Raw genomic sequence first — 12,787 nt, forward strand, 5'->3', positions numbered from 1 at the left:
GTGTAGCAACAGAACACGTTATCCAGGAAGTACAGTGTCTCTACGTCTAATATTGGGTACGGTATTTACCCAGTTTCCAGGACAAGCGGTGCACCCGTGCCTCGGTAGCGCAGTAGGCAGCGCGTAAGTCTCATAATCTTAAGGTCGTGAGTTCGATCCTCACCCGGGGCATTTAATTTTCTGTGACTGATGGTGGTGCTGTTGCTAGGGCGCCAACGTATTTCTTGTTTGTTATCCACAACGTTTCAACGCTTCAGCGGGAAAATGTTTACTTCCTGTTATTGCTACTTACAGCTTCCCTTTTCCTCTTCTCCCAGCAGAGCATGAAGCCAAAAGCATTGCTCTGCGACGTTTGAGGTGCGCGCCTTGCCAGTCAGTATGTGCAAAGATGCTCGCAAAGAGAGAGGGGCGCCGACGCGGCACTCGACACGAAATGCGCCAAGCGACCGTACGAACGGTCGAACGAAACGTCCACATCCGGTGTGGTCTAGTGGCTAGGATACCTGGCTTTCACCCAGGAGGCCCGGGTTCGATTCCCGGTACCGGAACGGAATTTTTTCCACACGAATCGTGGCAAGTTTGAGCTGTCCGAGCAGCCGTTTGCCGTCCTGCTCGCAATATAGCTACTGTTTCGTGACCGTCAGCAGAATATAGACTAGGGAAGCAGACACACGACGACCATAGAAAAGGTGTATGGCTTCATGCCACCTGTTTCCAGCGTAGGGCTGAGCAACTGCATCTGCCGAGGCCCGTTAGCTCAGTTGGTTAGAGCGTCGTGCTAATAACGCGAAGGTCGTGGGTTCGATCCCCCCACGGGCCACTACTCTTTTACTACTACGAAAAGGCAGCGCCGATTTCAGCTGGCGAGTGTGATGTCCAAAAGATCATCACCCTGCGTGGAAGTTGACAGAGGATCCGAACCCGACTCGTCGGGAAGCGCTACAGCATTCACTCGGCAATGGCCATAATATCTTGAATACACTGGTTCTCAACCGATAAAGAGAAAATGAAAGAAAATGTCCGATTGCCGATGCGTAACAACTTTGGCCCTTGTCAGTACTTGGGCGGGTGAGCGCATGGGAACACAGGGCACTATTTGCACTTTTACTTCCTATTTTTGTTTCTCCTTTGTTTTCGGAGCTACAGCCCGATTCGGTCAGGGAGACGCCACCGTGAAATGAAGGGGGCGTGCTGTGTGTCCATCGCCTCGCCTCTCCTTACCTCTCTCAGTCGTTTCTCGTGCTTGTCGTTTTGATAAAGGCCGATTTGAGAGCGTCAGCTCTCGCGTCAGCTGAGCAAAGTCGAGACAAGTCGAGACACGAGACAAGTCGAGACACACTAAGGGCTGGTATGCAGCGAGTAAGAGGGCGAAAAAACAATAATTTAAGAGCGCGTGGCAAAAGTACTCATACGCGAAATTAAAAGCCTGCTGCGGTGGCCGGGAATCGAACGCGGATCAACTGCTTGGAAGGCAACTATGCTGACCATTACACCACCACCGCACAAGCGAGCGCCGCGCGTCCGCGCTGTGTCGGCTTCCCGCCAGTCGGCAGCGGCCGAAGGTGATCGTACCTGGCAGGCGCATTTCGAGGCAGGCTAGGGGAGCACATCCAGACGCATTCGGACAGCGTATCCGCGCACATTTCGCATCCTTTGGCAAGAGTTGGGCGCCGGCGACGCAAGAGTACGCAGAGGACCGCGTTCTGGCGGCATTTTTAAGCAGTGCAGTGCAGGATTCAGCGTCTGCAGCATCTTTCCCACAGAATGCTACGGCGCTTGACGGCAGTCCCACTTTCCCTTGAGACATCTGCTCGGGAAGCAGCGTCAAGTTACCGCTGGCCCCAGCATCGGTGGTTCAGTGGTAGAATGCTCGCCTGCCACGCGGGCGGCCCGGGTTCGATTCCCGGCCGATGCATCATTTTGCTTTTCCCGCGATGATGCTGCCGCGTGGCTTGAGCGCTTGAGATGCACGATCCACAAGAATGTGTAGCTGGATTTCCCTTGAGAAGGACCGAGAACGCAGCACTCGCGGGTCCCCACTAGGACGCTCGCATCATGTTCTACAGACTAGCGTCGGCCTGGCCTCACAAGTTGCTGGGTCCGGGTGCCTCCGAGGCTCTGAACTTTAACGACAAGGAGTGCTGCCTATCGTTGCAACAGCTGCAGCAGCACCGCAATCAACTGGGCCGGCAGTGCACGTGTAGCAACAGAACACGTTATCCAGGAAGTACAGTGTCTCTACGTCTAATATTGGGTACGGTATTTACCCAGTTTCCAGGACAAGCGGTGCACCCGTGCCTCGGTAGCGCAGTAGGCAGCGCGTAAGTCTCATAATCTTAAGGTCGTGAGTTCGATCCTCACCCGGGGCATTTAATTTTCTGTGACTGATGGTGGTGCTGTTGCTAGGGCGCCAACGTATTTCTTGTTTGTTATCCACAACGTTTCAACGCTTCAGCGGGAAAATGTTTACTTCCTGTTATTGCTACTTACAGCTTCCCTTTTCCTCTTCTCCCAGCAGAGCATGAAGCCAAAAGCATTGCTCTGCGACGTTTGAGGTGCGCGCCTTGCCAGTCAGTATGTGCAAAGATGCTCGCAAAGAGAGAGGGGCGCCGACGCGGCACTCGACACGAAATGCGCCAAGCGACCGTACGAACGGTCGAACGAAACGTCCACATCCGGTGTGGTCTAGTGGCTAGGATACCTGGCTTTCACCCAGGAGGCCCGGGTTCGATTCCCGGTACCGGAACGGAATTTTTTCCACACGAATCGTGGCAAGTTTGAGCTGTCCGAGCAGCCGTTTGCCGTCCTGCTCGCAATATAGCTACTGTTTCGTGACCGTCAGCAGAATATAGACTAGGGAAGCAGACACACGACGACCATAGAAAAGGTGTATGGCTTCATGCCACCTGTTTCCAGCGTAGGGCTGAGCAACTGCATCTGCCGAGGCCCGTTAGCTCAGTTGGTTAGAGCGTCGTGCTAATAACGCGAAGGTCGTGGGTTCGATCCCCCCACGGGCCACTACTCTTTTACTACTACGAAAAGGCAGCGCCGATTTCAGCTGGCGAGTGTGATGTCCAAAAGATCATCACCCTGCGTGGAAGTTGACAGAGGATCCGAACCCGACTCGTCGGGAAGCGCTACAGCATTCACTCGGCAATGGCCATAATATCTTGAATACACTGGTTCTCAACCGATAAAGAGAAAATGAAAGAAAATGTCCGATTGCCGATGCGTAACAACTTTGGCCCTTGTCAGTACTTGGGCGGGTGAGCGCATGGGAACACAGGGCACTATTTGCACTTTTACTTCCTATTTTTGTTTCTCCTTTGTTTTCGGAGCTACAGCCCGATTCGGTCAGGGAGACGCCACCGTGAAATGAAGGGGGCGTGCTGTGTGTCCATCGCCTCGCCTCTCCTTACCTCTCTCAGTCGTTTCTCGTGCTTGTCGTTTTGATAAAGGCCGATTTGAGAGCGTCAGCTCTCGCGTCAGCTGAGCAAAGTCGAGACAAGTCGAGACACGAGACAAGTCGAGACACACTAAGGGCTGGTATGCAGCGAGTAAGAGGGCGAAAAAACAATAATTTAAGAGCGCGTGGCAAAAGTACTCATACGCGAAATTAAAAGCCTGCTGCGGTGGCCGGGAATCGAACGCGGATCAACTGCTTGGAAGGCAACTATGCTGACCATTACACCACCACCGCACAAGCGAGCGCCGCGCGTCCGCGCTGTGTCGGCTTCCCGCCAGTCGGCAGCGGCCGAAGGTGATCGTACCTGGCAGGCGCATTTCGAGGCAGGCTAGGGGAGCACATCCAGACGCATTCGGACAGCGTATCCGCGCACATTTCGCATCCTTTGGCAAGAGTTGGGCGCCGGCGACGCAAGAGTACGCAGAGGACCGCGTTCTGGCGGCATTTTTAAGCAGTGCAGTGCAGGATTCAGCGTCTGCAGCATCTTTCCCACAGAATGCTACGGCGCTTGACGGCAGTCCCACTTTCCCTTGAGACATCTGCTCGGGAAGCAGCGTCAAGTTACCGCTGGCCCCAGCATCGGTGGTTCAGTGGTAGAATGCTCGCCTGCCACGCGGGCGGCCCGGGTTCGATTCCCGGCCGATGCATCATTTTGCTTTTCCCGCGATGATGCTGCCGCGTGGCTTGAGCGCTTGAGATGCACGATCCACAAGAATGTGTAGCTGGATTTCCCTTGAGAAGGACCGAGAACGCAGCACTCGCGGGTCCCCACTAGGACGCTCGCATCATGTTCTACAGACTAGCGTCGGCCTGGCCTCACAAGTTGCTGGGTCCGGGTGCCTCCGAGGCTCTGAACTTTAACGACAAGGAGTGCTGCCTATCGTTGCAACAGCTGCAGCAGCACCGCAATCAACTGGGCCGGCAGTGCACGTGTAGCAACAGAACACGTTATCCAGGAAGTACAGTGTCTCTACGTCTAATATTGGGTACGGTATTTACCCAGTTTCCAGGACAAGCGGTGCACCCGTGCCTCGGTAGCGCAGTAGGCAGCGCGTAAGTCTCATAATCTTAAGGTCGTGAGTTCGATCCTCACCCGGGGCATTTAATTTTCTGTGACTGATGGTGGTGCTGTTGCTAGGGCGCCAACGTATTTCTTGTTTGTTATCCACAACGTTTCAACGCTTCAGCGGGAAAATGTTTACTTCCTGTTATTGCTACTTACAGCTTCCCTTTTCCTCTTCTCCCAGCAGAGCATGAAGCCAAAAGCATTGCTCTGCGACGTTTGAGGTGCGCGCCTTGCCAGTCAGTATGTGCAAAGATGCTCGCAAAGAGAGAGGGGCGCCGACGCGGCACTCGACACGAAATGCGCCAAGCGACCGTACGAACGGTCGAACGAAACGTCCACATCCGGTGTGGTCTAGTGGCTAGGATACCTGGCTTTCACCCAGGAGGCCCGGGTTCGATTCCCGGTACCGGAACGGAATTTTTTCCACACGAATCGTGGCAAGTTTGAGCTGTCCGAGCAGCCGTTTGCCGTCCTGCTCGCAATATAGCTACTGTTTCGTGACCGTCAGCAGAATATAGACTAGGGAAGCAGACACACGACGACCATAGAAAAGGTGTATGGCTTCATGCCACCTGTTTCCAGCGTAGGGCTGAGCAACTGCATCTGCCGAGGCCCGTTAGCTCAGTTGGTTAGAGCGTCGTGCTAATAACGCGAAGGTCGTGGGTTCGATCCCCCCACGGGCCACTACTCTTTTACTACTACGAAAAGGCAGCGCCGATTTCAGCTGGCGAGTGTGATGTCCAAAAGATCATCACCCTGCGTGGAAGTTGACAGAGGATCCGAACCCGACTCGTCGGGAAGCGCTACAGCATTCACTCGGCAATGGCCATAATATCTTGAATACACTGGTTCTCAACCGATAAAGAGAAAATGAAAGAAAATGTCCGATTGCCGATGCGTAACAACTTTGGCCCTTGTCAGTACTTGGGCGGGTGAGCGCATGGGAACACAGGGCACTATTTGCACTTTTACTTCCTATTTTTGTTTCTCCTTTGTTTTCGGAGCTACAGCCCGATTCGGTCAGGGAGACGCCACCGTGAAATGAAGGGGGCGTGCTGTGTGTCCATCGCCTCGCCTCTCCTTACCTCTCTCAGTCGTTTCTCGTGCTTGTCGTTTTGATAAAGGCCGATTTGAGAGCGTCAGCTCTCGCGTCAGCTGAGCAAAGTCGAGACAAGTCGAGACACGAGACAAGTCGAGACACACTAAGGGCTGGTATGCAGCGAGTAAGAGGGCGAAAAAACAATAATTTAAGAGCGCGTGGCAAAAGTACTCATACGCGAAATTAAAAGCCTGCTGCGGTGGCCGGGAATCGAACGCGGATCAACTGCTTGGAAGGCAACTATGCTGACCATTACACCACCACCGCACAAGCGAGCGCCGCGCGTCCGCGCTGTGTCGGCTTCCCGCCAGTCGGCAGCGGCCGAAGGTGATCGTACCTGGCAGGCGCATTTCGAGGCAGGCTAGGGGAGCACATCCAGACGCATTCGGACAGCGTATCCGCGCACATTTCGCATCCTTTGGCAAGAGTTGGGCGCCGGCGACGCAAGAGTACGCAGAGGACCGCGTTCTGGCGGCATTTTTAAGCAGTGCAGTGCAGGATTCAGCGTCTGCAGCATCTTTCCCACAGAATGCTACGGCGCTTGACGGCAGTCCCACTTTCCCTTGAGACATCTGCTCGGGAAGCAGCGTCAAGTTACCGCTGGCCCCAGCATCGGTGGTTCAGTGGTAGAATGCTCGCCTGCCACGCGGGCGGCCCGGGTTCGATTTCCGGCCGATGCATCATTTTGCTTTTCCCGCGATGATGCTGCCGCGTGGCTTGAGCGCTTGAGATGCACGATCCACAAGAATGTGTAGCTGGATTTCCCTTGAGAAGGACCGAGAACGCAGCACTCGCGGGTCCCCACTAGGACGCTCGCATCATGTTCTACAGACTAGCGTCGGCCTGGCCTCACAAGTTGCTGGGTCCGGGTGCCTCCGAGGCTCTGAACTTTAACGACAAGGAGTGCTGCCTATCGTTGCAACAGCTGCAGCAGCACCGCAATCAACTGGGCCGGCAGTGCACGTGTAGCAACAGAACACGTTATCCAGGAAGTACAGTGTCTCTACGTCTAATATTGGGTACGGTATTTACCCAGTTTCCAGGACAAGCGGTGCACCCGTGCCTCGGTAGCGCAGTAGGCAGCGCGTAAGTCTCATAATCTTAAGGTCGTGAGTTCGATCCTCACCCGGGGCATTTAATTTTCTGTGACTGATGGTGGTGCTGTTGCTAGGGCGCCAACGTATTTCTTGTTTGTTATCCACAACGTTTCAACGCTTCAGCGGGAAAATGTTTACTTCCTGTTATTGCTACTTACAGCTTCCCTTTTCCTCTTCTCCCAGCAGAGCATGAAGCCAAAAGCATTGCTCTGCGACGTTTGAGGTGCGCGCCTTGCCAGTCAGTATGTGCAAAGATGCTCGCAAAGAGAGAGGGGCGCCGACGCGGCACTCGACACGAAATGCGCCAAGCGACCGTACGAACGGTCGAACGAAACGTCCACATCCGGTGTGGTCTAGTGGCTAGGATACCTGGCTTTCACCCAGGAGGCCCGGGTTCGATTCCCGGTACCGGAACGGAATTTTTTCCACACGAATCGTGGCAAGTTTGAGCTGTCCGAGCAGCCGTTTGCCGTCCTGCTCGCAATATAGCTACTGTTTCGTGACCGTCAGCAGAATATAGACTAGGGAAGCAGACACACGACGACCATAGAAAAGGTGTATGGCTTCATGCCACCTGTTTCCAGCGTAGGGCTGAGCAACTGCATCTGCCGAGGCCCGTTAGCTCAGTTGGTTAGAGCGTCGTGCTAATAACGCGAAGGTCGTGGGTTCGATCCCCCCACGGGCCACTACTCTTTTACTACTACGAAAAGGCAGCGCCGATTTCAGCTGGCGAGTGTGATGTCCAAAAGATCATCACCCTGCGTGGAAGTTGACAGAGGATCCGAACCCGACTCGTCGGGAAGCGCTACAGCATTCACTCGGCAATGGCCATAATATCTTGAATACACTGGTTCTCAACCGATAAAGAGAAAATGAAAGAAAATGTCCGATTGCCGATGCGTAACAACTTTGGCCCTTGTCAGTACTTGGGCGGGTGAGCGCATGGGAACACAGGGCACTATTTGCACTTTTACTTCCTATTTTTGTTTCTCCTTTGTTTTCGGAGCTACAGCCCGATTCGGTCAGGGAGACGCCACCGTGAAATGAAGGGGGCGTGCTGTGTGTCCATCGCCTCGCCTCTCCTTACCTCTCTCAGTCGTTTCTCGTGCTTGTCGTTTTGATAAAGGCCGATTTGAGAGCGTCAGCTCTCGCGTCAGCTGAGCAAAGTCGAGACAAGTCGAGACACGAGACAAGTCGAGACACACTAAGGGCTGGTATGCAGCGAGTAAGAGGGCGAAAAAACAATAATTTAAGAGCGCGTGGCAAAAGTACTCATACGCGAAATTAAAAGCCTGCTGCGGTGGCCGGGAATCGAACGCGGATCAACTGCTTGGAAGGCAACTATGCTGACCATTACACCACCACCGCACAAGCGAGCGCCGCGCGTCCGCGCTGTGTCGGCTTCCCGCCAGTCGGCAGCGGCCGAAGGTGATCGTACCTGGCAGGCGCATTTCGAGGCAGGCTAGGGGAGCACATCCAGACGCATTCGGACAGCGTATCCGCGCACATTTCGCATCCTTTGGCAAGAGTTGGGCGCCGGCGACGCAAGAGTACGCAGAGGACCGCGTTCTGGCGGCATTTTTAAGCAGTGCAGTGCAGGATTCAGCGTCTGCAGCATCTTTCCCACAGAATGCTACGGCGCTTGACGGCAGTCCCACTTTCCCTTGAGACATCTGCTCGGGAAGCAGCGTCAAGTTACCGCTGGCCCCAGCATCGGTGGTTCAGTGGTAGAATGCTCGCCTGCCACGCGGGCGGCCCGGGTTCGATTCCCGGCCGATGCATCATTTTGCTTTTCCCGCGATGATGCTGCCGCGTGGCTTGAGCGCTTGAGATGCACGATCCACAAGAATGTGTAGCTGGATTTCCCTTGAGAAGGACCGAGAACGCAGCACTCGCGGGTCCCCACTAGGACGCTCGCATCATGTTCTACAGACTAGCGTCGGCCTGGCCTCACAAGTTGCTGGGTCCGGGTGCCTCCGAGGCTCTGAACTTTAACGACAAGGAGTGCTGCCTATCGTTGCAACAGCTGCAGCAGCACCGCAATCAACTGGGCCGGCAGTGCACGTGTAGCAACAGAACACGTTATCCAGGAAGTACAGTGTCTCTACGTCTAATATTGGGTACGGTATTTACCCAGTTTCCAGGACAAGCGGTGCACCCGTGCCTCGGTAGCGCAGTAGGCAGCGCGTAAGTCTCATAATCTTAAGGTCGTGAGTTCGATCCTCACCCGGGGCATTTAATTTTCTGTGACTGATGGTGGTGCTGTTGCTAGGGCGCCAACGTATTTCTTGTTTGTTATCCACAACGTTTCAACGCTTCAGCGGGAAAATGTTTACTTCCTGTTATTGCTACTTACAGCTTCCCTTTTCCTCTTCTCCCAGCAGAGCATGAAGCCAAAAGCATTGCTCTGCGACGTTTGAGGTGCGCGCCTTGCCAGTCAGTATGTGCAAAGATGCTCGCAAAGAGAGAGGGGCGCCGACGCGGCACTCGACACGAAATGCGCCAAGCGACCGTACGAACGGTCGAACGAAACGTCCACATCCGGTGTGGTCTAGTGGCTAGGATACCTGGCTTTCACCCAGGAGGCCCGGGTTCGATTCCCGGTACCGGAACGGAATTTTTTCCACACGAATCGTGGCAAGTTTGAGCTGTCCGAGCAGCCGTTTGCCGTCCTGCTCGCAATATAGCTACTGTTTCGTGACCGTCAGCAGAATATAGACTAGGGAAGCAGACACACGACGACCATAGAAAAGGTGTATGGCTTCATGCCACCTGTTTCCAGCGTAGGGCTGAGCAACTGCATCTGCCGAGGCCCGTTAGCTCAGTTGGTTAGAGCGTCGTGCTAATAACGCGAAGGTCGTGGGTTCGATCCCCCCACGGGCCACTACTCTTTTACTACTACGAAAAGGCAGCGCCGATTTCAGCTGGCGAGTGTGATGTCCAAAAGATCATCACCCTGCGTGGAAGTTGACAGAGGATCCGAACCCGACTCGTCGGGAAGCGCTACAGCATTCACTCGGCAATGGCCATAATATCTTGAATACACTGGTTCTCAACCGATAAAGAGAAAATGAAAGAAAATGTCCGATTGCCGATGCGTAACAACTTTGGCCCTTGTCAGTACTTGGGCGGGTGAGCGCATGGGAACACAGGGCACTATTTGCACTTTTACTTCCTATTTTTGTTTCTCCTTTGTTTTCGGAGCTACAGCCCGATTCGGTCAGGGAGACGCCACCGTGAAATGAAGGGGGCGTGCTGTGTGTCCATCGCCTCGCCTCTCCTTACCTCTCTCAGTCGTTTCTCGTGCTTGTCGTTTTGATAAAGGCCGATTTGAGAGCGTCAGCTCTCGCGTCAGCTGAGCAAAGTCGAGACAAGTCGAGACACGAGACAAGTCGAGACACACTAAGGGCTGGTATGCAGCGAGTAAGAGGGCGAAAAAACAATAATTTAAGAGCGCGTGGCAAAAGTACTCATACGCGAAATTAAAAGCCTGCTGCGGTGGCCGGGAATCGAACGCGGATCAACTGCTTGGAAGGCAACTATGCTGACCATTACACCACCACCGCACAAGCGAGCGCCGCGCGTCCGCGCTGTGTCGGCTTCCCGCCAGTCGGCAGCGGCCGAAGGTGATCGTACCTGGCAGGCGCATTTCGAGGCAGGCTAGGGGAGCACATCCAGACGCATTCGGACAGCGTATCCGCGCACATTTCGCATCCTTTGGCAAGAGTTGGGCGCCGGCGACGCAAGAGTACGCAGAGGACCGCGTTCTGGCGGCATTTTTAAGCAGTGCAGTGCAGGATTCAGCGTCTGCAGCATCTTTCCCACAGAATGCTACGGCGCTTGACGGCAGTCCCACTTTCCCTTGAGACATCTGCTCGGGAAGCAGCGTCAAGTTACCGCTGGCCCCAGCATCGGTGGTTCAGTGGTAGAATGCTCGCCTGCCACGCGGGCGGCCCGGGTTCGATTCCCGGCCGATGCATCATTTTGCTTTTCCCGCGATGATGCTGCCGCGTGGCTTGAGCGCTTGAGATGCACGATCCACAAGAATGTGTAGCTGGATTTCCCTTGAGAAGGACCGAGAACGCAGCACTCGCGGGTCCCCACTAGGACGCTCGCATCATGTTCTACAGACTAGCGTCGGCCTGGCCTCACAAGTTGCTGGGTCCGGGTGCCTCCGAGGCTCTGAACTTTAACGACAAGGAGTGCTGCCTATCGTTGCAACAGCTGCAGCAGCACCGCAATCAACTGGGCCGGCAGTGCACGTGTAGCAACAGAACACGTTATCCAGGAAGTACAGTGTCTCTACGTCTAATATTGGGTACGGTATTTACCCAGTTTCCAGGACAAGCGGTGCACCCGTGCCTCGGTAGCGCAGTAGGCAGCGCGTAAGTCTCATAATCTTAAGGTCGTGAGTTCGATCCTCACCCGGGGCATTTAATTTTCTGTGACTGATGGTGGTGCTGTTGCTAGGGCGCCAACGTATTTCTTGTTTGTTATCCACAACGTTTCAACGCTTCAGCGGGAAAATGTTTACTTCCTGTTATTGCTACTTACAGCTTCCCTTTTCCTCTTCTCCCAGCAGAGCATGAAGCCAAAAGCATTGCTCTGCGACGTTTGAGGTGCGCGCCTTGCCAGTCAGTATGTGCAAAGATGCTCGCAAAGAGAGAGGGGCGCCGACGCGGCACTCGACACGAAATGCGCCAAGCGACCGTACGAACGGTCGAACGAAACGTCCACATCCGGTGTGGTCTAGTGGCTAGGATACCTGGCTTTCACCCAGGAGGCCCGGGTTCGATTCCCGGTACCGGAACGGAATTTTTTCCACACGAATCGTGGCAAGTTTGAGCTGTCCGAGCAGCCGTTTGCCGTCCTGCTCGCAATATAGCTACTGTTTCGTGACCGTCAGCAGAATATAGACTAGGGAAGCAGACACACGACGACCATAGAAAAGGTGTATGGCTTCATGCCACCTGTTTCCAGCGTAGGGCTGAGCAACTGCATCTGCCGAGGCCCGTTAGCTCAGTTGGTTAGAGCGTCGTGCTAATAACGCGAAGGTCGTGGGTTCGATCCCCCCACGGGCCACTACTCTTTTACTACTACGAAAAGGCAGCGCCGATTTCAGCTGGCGAGTGTGATGTCCAAAAGATCATCACCCTGCGTGGAAGTTGACAGAGGATCCGAACCCGACTCGTCGGGAAGCGCTACAGCATTCACTCGGCAATGGCCATAATATCTTGAATACACTGGTTCTCAACCGATAAAGAGAAAATGAAAGAAAATGTCCGATTGCCGATGCGTAACAACTTTGGCCCTTGTCAGTACTTGGGCGGGTGAGCGCCAGTACTTGGGCGGGTGAGCGCATGGGAACACAGGGCACTATTTGCACTTTTACTTCCTATTTTTGTTTCTCCTTTGTTTTCGGAGCTACAGCCCGATTCGGTCAGGGAGACGCCACCGTGAAATGAAGGGGGCGTGCTGTGTGTCCATCGCCTCGCCTCTCCTTACCTCTCTCAGTCGTTTCTCGTGCTTGTCGTTTTGATAAAGGCCGATTTGAGAGCGTCAGCTCTCGCGTCAGCTGAGCAAAGTCGAGACAAGTCGAGACACGAGACAAGTCGAGACACACTAAGGGCTGGTATGCAGCGAGTAAGAGGGCGAAAAAACAATAATTTAAGAGCGCGTGGCAAAAGTACTCATACGCGAAATTAAAAGCCTGCTGCGGTGGCCGGGAATCGAACGCGGATCAACTGCTTGGAAGGCAACTATGCTGACCATTACACCACCACCGCACAAGCGAGCGCCGCGCGTCCGCGCTGTGTCGGCTTCCCGCCAGTCGGCAGCGGCCGAAGGTGATCGTACCTGGCAGGCGCATTTCGAGGCAGGCTAGGGGAGCACATCCAGACGCATTCGGACAGCGTATCCGCGCACATTTCGCATCCTTTGGCAAGAGTTGGGCGCCGGCGACGCAAGAGTACGCAGAGGACCGCGTTCTGGCGGCATTTTTAAGCAGTGCAGTGCAGGATTCAGCGTCTGCAGCATCTTTCCCACAGAATGCTACGGCG

At 54.5% G+C, this 12,787-nt stretch overlaps 29 non-coding genes across 29 annotated transcripts; 23 read left to right on the forward strand and 6 right to left on the reverse strand.

Moving 5' to 3' along the window:
• The first annotated feature begins 98 nt into the window (after positions 1 to 98).
• Positions 99 to 171, forward strand: Trnam-cau. Its single transcript has one exon. It is a non-coding gene; the product is annotated as a tRNA-Met (tRNA).
• Positions 172 to 476: 305 nt separating this feature from the next.
• Positions 477 to 548, forward strand: Trnae-uuc. The gene has a single exon. It is a non-coding gene; the product is annotated as a tRNA-Glu (tRNA).
• Positions 549 to 746: 198 nt separating this feature from the next.
• On the forward strand, positions 747 to 820 carry Trnai-aau. The gene has a single exon. It is a non-coding gene; the product is annotated as a tRNA-Ile (tRNA).
• Positions 821 to 1,430: 610 nt separating this feature from the next.
• Trnag-ucc lies at positions 1,431 to 1,502 on the reverse strand. The gene has a single exon. It is a non-coding gene; the product is annotated as a tRNA-Gly (tRNA).
• A 342-nt stretch (positions 1,503 to 1,844) lies between these two features.
• Trnag-gcc lies at positions 1,845 to 1,915 on the forward strand. The gene has a single exon. It is a non-coding gene; the product is annotated as a tRNA-Gly (tRNA).
• A 381-nt stretch (positions 1,916 to 2,296) lies between these two features.
• Trnam-cau lies at positions 2,297 to 2,369 on the forward strand. Its single transcript has one exon. It is a non-coding gene; the product is annotated as a tRNA-Met (tRNA).
• A 305-nt stretch (positions 2,370 to 2,674) lies between these two features.
• Trnae-uuc lies at positions 2,675 to 2,746 on the forward strand. The gene has a single exon. It is a non-coding gene; the product is annotated as a tRNA-Glu (tRNA).
• A 198-nt stretch (positions 2,747 to 2,944) lies between these two features.
• Trnai-aau lies at positions 2,945 to 3,018 on the forward strand. Its single transcript has one exon. It is a non-coding gene; the product is annotated as a tRNA-Ile (tRNA).
• A 610-nt stretch (positions 3,019 to 3,628) lies between these two features.
• On the reverse strand, positions 3,629 to 3,700 carry Trnag-ucc. Its single transcript has one exon. It is a non-coding gene; the product is annotated as a tRNA-Gly (tRNA).
• A 342-nt stretch (positions 3,701 to 4,042) lies between these two features.
• Positions 4,043 to 4,113, forward strand: Trnag-gcc. The gene has a single exon. It is a non-coding gene; the product is annotated as a tRNA-Gly (tRNA).
• A 381-nt stretch (positions 4,114 to 4,494) lies between these two features.
• Trnam-cau lies at positions 4,495 to 4,567 on the forward strand. The gene has a single exon. It is a non-coding gene; the product is annotated as a tRNA-Met (tRNA).
• Positions 4,568 to 4,872: 305 nt separating this feature from the next.
• Trnae-uuc lies at positions 4,873 to 4,944 on the forward strand. Its single transcript has one exon. It is a non-coding gene; the product is annotated as a tRNA-Glu (tRNA).
• A 198-nt stretch (positions 4,945 to 5,142) lies between these two features.
• Trnai-aau lies at positions 5,143 to 5,216 on the forward strand. The gene has a single exon. It is a non-coding gene; the product is annotated as a tRNA-Ile (tRNA).
• Positions 5,217 to 5,826: 610 nt separating this feature from the next.
• On the reverse strand, positions 5,827 to 5,898 carry Trnag-ucc. Its single transcript has one exon. It is a non-coding gene; the product is annotated as a tRNA-Gly (tRNA).
• A 342-nt stretch (positions 5,899 to 6,240) lies between these two features.
• Positions 6,241 to 6,311, forward strand: Trnag-gcc. The gene has a single exon. It is a non-coding gene; the product is annotated as a tRNA-Gly (tRNA).
• Positions 6,312 to 6,692: 381 nt separating this feature from the next.
• Trnam-cau lies at positions 6,693 to 6,765 on the forward strand. Its single transcript has one exon. It is a non-coding gene; the product is annotated as a tRNA-Met (tRNA).
• A 305-nt stretch (positions 6,766 to 7,070) lies between these two features.
• On the forward strand, positions 7,071 to 7,142 carry Trnae-uuc. The gene has a single exon. It is a non-coding gene; the product is annotated as a tRNA-Glu (tRNA).
• A 198-nt stretch (positions 7,143 to 7,340) lies between these two features.
• Positions 7,341 to 7,414, forward strand: Trnai-aau. Its single transcript has one exon. It is a non-coding gene; the product is annotated as a tRNA-Ile (tRNA).
• Positions 7,415 to 8,024: 610 nt separating this feature from the next.
• Trnag-ucc lies at positions 8,025 to 8,096 on the reverse strand. The gene has a single exon. It is a non-coding gene; the product is annotated as a tRNA-Gly (tRNA).
• Positions 8,097 to 8,438: 342 nt separating this feature from the next.
• On the forward strand, positions 8,439 to 8,509 carry Trnag-gcc. Its single transcript has one exon. It is a non-coding gene; the product is annotated as a tRNA-Gly (tRNA).
• Positions 8,510 to 8,890: 381 nt separating this feature from the next.
• Positions 8,891 to 8,963, forward strand: Trnam-cau. Its single transcript has one exon. It is a non-coding gene; the product is annotated as a tRNA-Met (tRNA).
• Positions 8,964 to 9,268: 305 nt separating this feature from the next.
• Trnae-uuc lies at positions 9,269 to 9,340 on the forward strand. The gene has a single exon. It is a non-coding gene; the product is annotated as a tRNA-Glu (tRNA).
• A 198-nt stretch (positions 9,341 to 9,538) lies between these two features.
• On the forward strand, positions 9,539 to 9,612 carry Trnai-aau. Its single transcript has one exon. It is a non-coding gene; the product is annotated as a tRNA-Ile (tRNA).
• Positions 9,613 to 10,222: 610 nt separating this feature from the next.
• On the reverse strand, positions 10,223 to 10,294 carry Trnag-ucc. The gene has a single exon. It is a non-coding gene; the product is annotated as a tRNA-Gly (tRNA).
• A 342-nt stretch (positions 10,295 to 10,636) lies between these two features.
• Positions 10,637 to 10,707, forward strand: Trnag-gcc. Its single transcript has one exon. It is a non-coding gene; the product is annotated as a tRNA-Gly (tRNA).
• Positions 10,708 to 11,088: 381 nt separating this feature from the next.
• Trnam-cau lies at positions 11,089 to 11,161 on the forward strand. The gene has a single exon. It is a non-coding gene; the product is annotated as a tRNA-Met (tRNA).
• A 305-nt stretch (positions 11,162 to 11,466) lies between these two features.
• Trnae-uuc lies at positions 11,467 to 11,538 on the forward strand. The gene has a single exon. It is a non-coding gene; the product is annotated as a tRNA-Glu (tRNA).
• Positions 11,539 to 11,736: 198 nt separating this feature from the next.
• Trnai-aau lies at positions 11,737 to 11,810 on the forward strand. The gene has a single exon. It is a non-coding gene; the product is annotated as a tRNA-Ile (tRNA).
• Positions 11,811 to 12,442: 632 nt separating this feature from the next.
• Trnag-ucc lies at positions 12,443 to 12,514 on the reverse strand. The gene has a single exon. It is a non-coding gene; the product is annotated as a tRNA-Gly (tRNA).
• Between the last annotated feature and the right edge of the window lie 273 nt (positions 12,515 to 12,787).

The sequence above is a fragment of the Schistocerca piceifrons genome, unplaced genomic scaffold, assembly GCF_021461385.2.
Source record: "Schistocerca piceifrons isolate TAMUIC-IGC-003096 unplaced genomic scaffold, iqSchPice1.1 HiC_scaffold_568, whole genome shotgun sequence".
Lineage (NCBI taxonomy): Eukaryota > Metazoa > Arthropoda > Insecta > Orthoptera > Acrididae > Schistocerca > Schistocerca piceifrons.